This window comes from Triticum urartu, chromosome 1A (assembly GCF_056163025.1).
Source record: "Triticum urartu cultivar PI428250 chromosome 1A, HENAU_Tu73, whole genome shotgun sequence".
Lineage (NCBI taxonomy): Eukaryota > Viridiplantae > Streptophyta > Magnoliopsida > Poales > Poaceae > Triticum > Triticum urartu.
This window is the reverse complement of record NC_141873.1, coordinates 250,734,743-250,741,163: the sequence shown is the minus strand read 5'-3', so window position 1 is coordinate 250,741,163 and position 6,421 is coordinate 250,734,743.

Sequence of the window (6,421 nt, the reverse complement as noted above, 5' to 3'; positions counted from 1 at the left end):
GTCTCCGGATCGTCCTCCTCATCGCCAGTTGCCTCCTGCTGCTGGTCTCCGCCGCCGTCAACGGGAATCATCCCCGCAGTTGCCGCCGTAGCGAGTTCATCGCCGAACTAGGGTATGAACTCGATCACTGTGCTATCCCTATCTGATTCCTAGCACATTGTGTTCGCCATGTATCTTGCCACGATTGAGATCATTATTATCCAGTCAAAACACTCCGTAGTTTAGTCGTGAATTGAAAATTTAGGGTTAGGTTTCCACCGAAACCATCTCGGACCCACCGAGTTGTGGAACTCGGTACCACCGATTCGGCTCAGGCCATTGCACATGTAATTTTCGGTTTGACCGAGAATTGCAAATCGGTGTGACCGAGTTCAGGACTTTGTGAAACCCTAGAAGTCTTGGTGCCACCGAACTGTGACTCAGTCTGACCGAGTTCACTAGTTTAGGTTCCAATAGTTGCTTCGGTATCACCGAGTTTACAAATCGGTTGATCCGAAATGCTTTCTGTGGAAAACTAAAACTAAGTTTTTGACTCATTCTTTTGCAAAAACCTCTGCATTTTGTGATGCTCATCCACTCTATCTCATCTATATCTATTCACAGGGTCTGCTGTCAGTGTTTGCAATATGTCTGATCAGAGTGACAGCCAGAACAGGTCAGAGGAGCAGGTTCACTTGAGTGAGGGAACTAGTCCCTCTAGTAGTTCAGATGATGGTAGCAGGAGCACCCCAAGCAACTTGCCCAAAGCTGCCACCAGGGCCAGAAAGAAGAAGACCTCTGAATCTGAGGATGAAGACTATGTGGCAGTTGAGGATGAGGCCACTTCCAAGAAGAAAGTGGTTAAGAAGGAATATAGCACTGCTGCTGCCACCAAGCCAGACATGAAGCAAAAGGTTCCTGCAAAGAGAATTCCAATGTCTAAGGCCAGAGCATCTACTCAAGTCCCTTTGGGATCTGAACCCAAAGAGGCTGCTGCAGAAGGGAAGAAGAGGAAGGAGAGGATCAAAAATACCGCTGCTAGAGTGCTTGGGAGATCCTCAATCATGAGAGATTCTGAAGAGGAAGAGGAAGAAGAGGTTGCTGCACCAGCACCCAAGGCATAAAAGCTGATGGGTGATGCTATAAAGTCAGGGGCTGCAACATCAAAGCCCAAAGAAGCACCCAAAGAAGCCTCCAAGCCCAAGAGTGCACCTAAGAGGAATACCAGGAGTATACCAGCTGCTGAGAAGAACAAGGCCCCAGTGCCTGAAGTTGCTGCTGATGAAGATGATGAAGGACAAGTCCTGAGGAAGCTCAAACCCAAGATTCCAGACCACAATGATGCTCATCCTGTGGCTGAGAACATGAAGATCAAGAGAGACTCAGGGTTGAGGCTATGGAGAGAGTCAGATCCATATGCCACCAGGAGAAGGACTGCTGTTGATTACAGATTCCACACAAAGGAACAACAGGATTTCTATGAGACAATTTTGTTGGACAAGAAGCCTATAGTGTGTGATATGAGGTGGGTCGACTAGACCTACATGAAGGAGAATGAAGAACACTATCCTGGAGTGTATGACAGCTTCAGTGCGTGTGGAGTTGCAGACTTTGTTGGACAGAAGCTCACAAACTGGAATGATGAGCTCATTATGCAATTCTACTCCACAACACATTTCTATCCCGATGGCAGAATAGTTTGGATGTCTGAAGGAACGAGATACCAATCAACTATTGAGGAATGGGACAATCTGATCAATGCCCCAAAGGAAAGTAAAGATGACTTGGATGTTTATGCCAAGAAAAAGATGGATCACAATTCTATGTCACAGATGTACAAAGAGATCCCAGACAAAGCTCTTGAGACTTTCAAGTTTGGGTCAGTCCATTTTCTTTTGTCAGGACTGCCAACGATCAACTGGATCCTAAGGCACACTCTTTTGCCCAAGTCAGGTGACCACAACATGATCAGAGGGCATGCAATTAATTTGCTACACATATTTGATGTGCCACAGAAATTCAAGTTCATGAGCCTCATGGTTGAGACTATCAAGAGGACAGCAGCAAACCAAAAGAGAAGTTGTGGATATGCCCCACAAATTCAAGAGTTGATTAACTCAAATATGGGCACAGGAAAATATCTGTTGGATAAGGAACACTTTGTTCTCTATCCAGACTTCGAGGACAACATTGTGGTTATGAATGAGGATGAACCATCTTCTGTGCACGCACAAGCCAAGAAGGAGAAGGCAAAAGCTGAAAAGGCTGCAAGGATGCCAACTACTGAAGAAGCATCTCAGTATCTCCTGAAGAGCAAGCAAGATCAGCTTGGCTACCTGATTGCATCCACTCTAAGGATTGAGAACGGACTGTCCACCCTGACTCGAAACCAGGAGAGCTTGGAAAGAATCATGGAGCAGAAGTTCTATGACATGGATGTGAAGGTAACTGAGATCCAGTCTGTTGTGGAGCAGCTACAGGATGACATGCAGGAGAGGAAGGGAAGAACAACCATTGATGCATTTGCTAGAGTGCCTCGAGCTCAGAGATCAACTGCAGTACCAGTACCAGACACTAGAGCCACTTCATCTGCACCAGCTACAGCTTCAGTGCCACCAGCTCCAGCACCTACCCCAACAACTCCATCTACTTCGACTGAAGCCTTCGTTCTTGGAGTTATCCGGACACCACTTGAAGACTAAGCCTGAGAGACGACATAGTACTATGCATTTTCTAGGAACTTTTTGGTAACTTGTTGCCAAAGGGGGAGAAACATGTATAGATCATAGGCTTCGACAGAGAGCGTTGCTTTTTATTCTCTCTTGCTTTGGTGGTTGAACTTTGTTTGTTTTTGATTGCTTGAGATACTATGCTAAGACATTGATGATCATGTGGTTGATCATAAGCTACACTTATGCTTGTTAGATGATATTATCTTACTTATCCTTATATGATCATTCACTTTGCTTGGTGATGAGTGCATGTATTCAATCTTTATTATTTTGAGCGCTCCACCAAGATGTATGTGACATGGAAGAGTAACCCATGATCCTAACTCATTGTGCATTTGCAGTCCAAAGCAAATCTTAAGATATGCACAAATTTAGGGGGAGCTCTTGCTTTTCACATACTTCTCAAAGCGACAATATCTTTCACTCTTATTATCATTTGTCGAAGCTTTGATCTATATGTTGTCATCAATTACCAAAAAGGGGGAGATTGAAAGTGCAACTATCCCTGGGTGGTTTTGGTAATTCCTAACAACATATAGCTCATTGAGCTAACATTATTCCAAGATTAATATTTCAGGAAAAGCTCAATGAATGGCATGGCATGGATGAGGAAAGTGGATCCCTCAAAATTCTAAGGACAAAAAGTTTGGCTCAAGCTTGAAGCTCAAGACTCTACATTTTATATTTTAGTGATCCAAGATCACATTGAGTCTATAGGAAAAGCCAATACTATCAAGGAGGGATGAGGTGTTGCTTAATGGCTTGCTTGCTCAAAATGCTTAGTGATATGCTCCAAAATCCTCAACTACCTTCCCACATCCACATATGACCTAAACCAAAAGTCAAACTCGGCCCCATCGATTCTTTCTATCCGGCGCCACCGAGTTTCAAATGTCATAGCCACTGCCACAAACCCTAGGCAAATCGGTCTCACCGATAGGGATCTCGGTCTCACCGAGATGGGATTGTAATCTCTCTGTTTCCCTTCATAACGTTTCGGTCTTACCGAGATGAGAGATTGGTCCCACCGAGATTGCAATGTAAACTCTCTGTTTCCCTTTTGTAACATTTCGGTCTCACCGAGATGAGCGAATCGGTCCCACCGAGTTTACCTGACCAACTCTCTGGTTAGATTATTACCAAAATCGGTCTCACCGAGTTTGTGTAATCGGTCACACCGAGATTACGTTATGCCCTAACCCTAACCATATCGGTCCTACCGAGTTGCATCTCAGTTCCACCGAAAATCCTAACAGTCACTAGGTTTGCTGAATTGGTCCGCCCGAGTTTAACCATTCGGTCCCACCGAGTTTGGCAAATTGTGTGTAATGGTTAGATTTTGTGTGGAGGCTATATATACCCCTCCACTCACTCTTCATTCGTGGAGAGAGCCATCAGAACATACCTACACTTCCAATACACATTTTCTGAGAGAGAACCACCTACACTTGTGTTGAGGTCAAGATATTCCATTCCAACCATATGAATCTTGATCTCTAGCCTTCCCCAAGTTGCTTTCCACTCAAATCTTCTTTCCACCAAATCCTAATCCTGTGAGAGAGAGTTGAGTGTTGGGGAGACTATCATTTGAAGCACAAGAGCAAGGAGTTCATCATCAACACACCATTTGTTACTTCTTGGAGAGTGGTGTCTCCTAGATTGGCTAGGTGTCACTTGGGAGCCTCCGACAAGATTGTGGAGTTGAACCAAGGAGTTTGTAAGGGCAAGGAGATCGCCTACTTCGTGAAGATCTACCGCTAGTGAGGCAAGTCCTTCGTGGGCGACATCCGTGATGGAATAGACAAGGTTGCTTCTTCGTGGACCCTTCGTGGGTGGAGCCCTCCGTGGACTTGCGCAACCGTTACCCTCCGTGGGTTGAAGTCTCCATCAACGTGGATGTACGATAGCACCACCTATCGGAACCACGACAAAAACATACGTGTCTCCAATTGCGTTTGAATCCTCCAAACTCTTCCATTTACATTCTTGCAAGTTGCATGCTTTACTTTCCGCTGCTCATATACTCTTTTGCATGCTTGCTTGAATTGTGTGGAGATTGCTTGACTTGTGCTAAGATAGCTAAAATCTGCCAAGAACAAAAATTGGGAAAAGGCTATATTTTTATTTGGTCAAGTAGTCTAATCACCCCCCCTCTAGACATACTTTCGATCCTACAGAATACTACTTGGGGCGCACCCCTATAGGACCGGCCGGCCTCCCCCTTGATCCTTTATATACGGGGGCAGGGGCACCCTAGAACACACAAGTTGATTGTTTAGCAGTGTGCGGTGCCTCCCTCCACAGATTTCCACCTCGGTCATATTGTTGTAGTGCTTAGGCAAAGCCCTGCGTTGGTAACTTCATCATCACCGTCATCACGCCGTCATGCTGACAAAACTCTCCCTCGACCTCAACTGGATCTAGAGTTCGTGGGACATCACCAAGCTGAACGTGTGCAGATCGCGGAGGTGACGTACCTTCGGTGTTAGGATCGGTCGGATCATGAAGCGTACGACTACATCAACCCCGTTGTCATAACGCTTCCGCTTTCAGTCTACGAGGGTACGTGGACAACACTCTCCCCTCTCGTTGCTATGCATCACCTAGATAGATCTTGCATGTGCGTAGGATTTTTTTTTGAAATTACTGCGTTCCCCAACAGTGGCATCCGAGCCAGGTCTATGCGTAGATGTTATATGCACGAGTAGAACACAAAGGAGTTGTGGGCGTGGGTATATACATATTGCTTGCCATCACTAGTTGATTCTTGATTCAGCGGTATTGTTGGATGAAGCGGCTCAGACCGACATTATGCGTACGCTTACGTGAGTCTGGTTCTACCGACGTGCTTCGCACACAGGTGGCTAGTGGGTGTCTGTTTCTCCAACTTTAGTTGAATCACTTTCAATGAACAGGGTTCTTTCTGAAGATCAAAAAGCAATCACTATACTACATTGTGGTTTTGATGCATAGGTAAGAACGGTTCTTGCTAGAAGCCCATAGCGGCCACGTAAAACTTGCAACAACAAAGTAGAGGACGTCTAACTTGTTTTTGCAGGGCATGTTGTGATGTGATATGGTCAAGACGTGATTATATAAATTGTTGTATGAGATGATCATGTTTTGTAACACAATTATCGGCAACGGGCAGGAGCTATATGGTTTTTGCTTTGTTGTATGAAATGCAATTGCCATGTAATTACTTTACTTTATCACTAAGCGTTAGCGATAGTCATAGAAGAAATAGTGGAGACGACAACGATGCTTCGATGGAGATCAAGGTGTCAAGCCGGTGACGATGGTGATCATGATGCTACTTTGGAGATGGAGATCAAAGGCACAAGATGATGATGGCCATATCATATCACTTATATTTGATTGCATGTGATGTTTATCTTTTATGCATCTTATTTTGCTTAGTTTGACGGTAGCATTATAAGATGATCTCTCACTAAATTTCAAGGTACAAGTGTTCTCCCTGAGTATGCACCGTTGCTACAGTTCGTCGTGCCGAGACACCATGTGATGATCGGGTGTGATAAGCTCTACGTTCACTTACAATGGGTGCAAGCCAGTTTTGCACACGCAGAATACTCGGGTCAAACTTGACGAGCCTAGCATATGCATATATGGCCTCGGAACACTGAGACTGAAAGGTTGAGGGTGAATCATATAGTAGATATGATCAACATTGTGATGTTCACCATTGA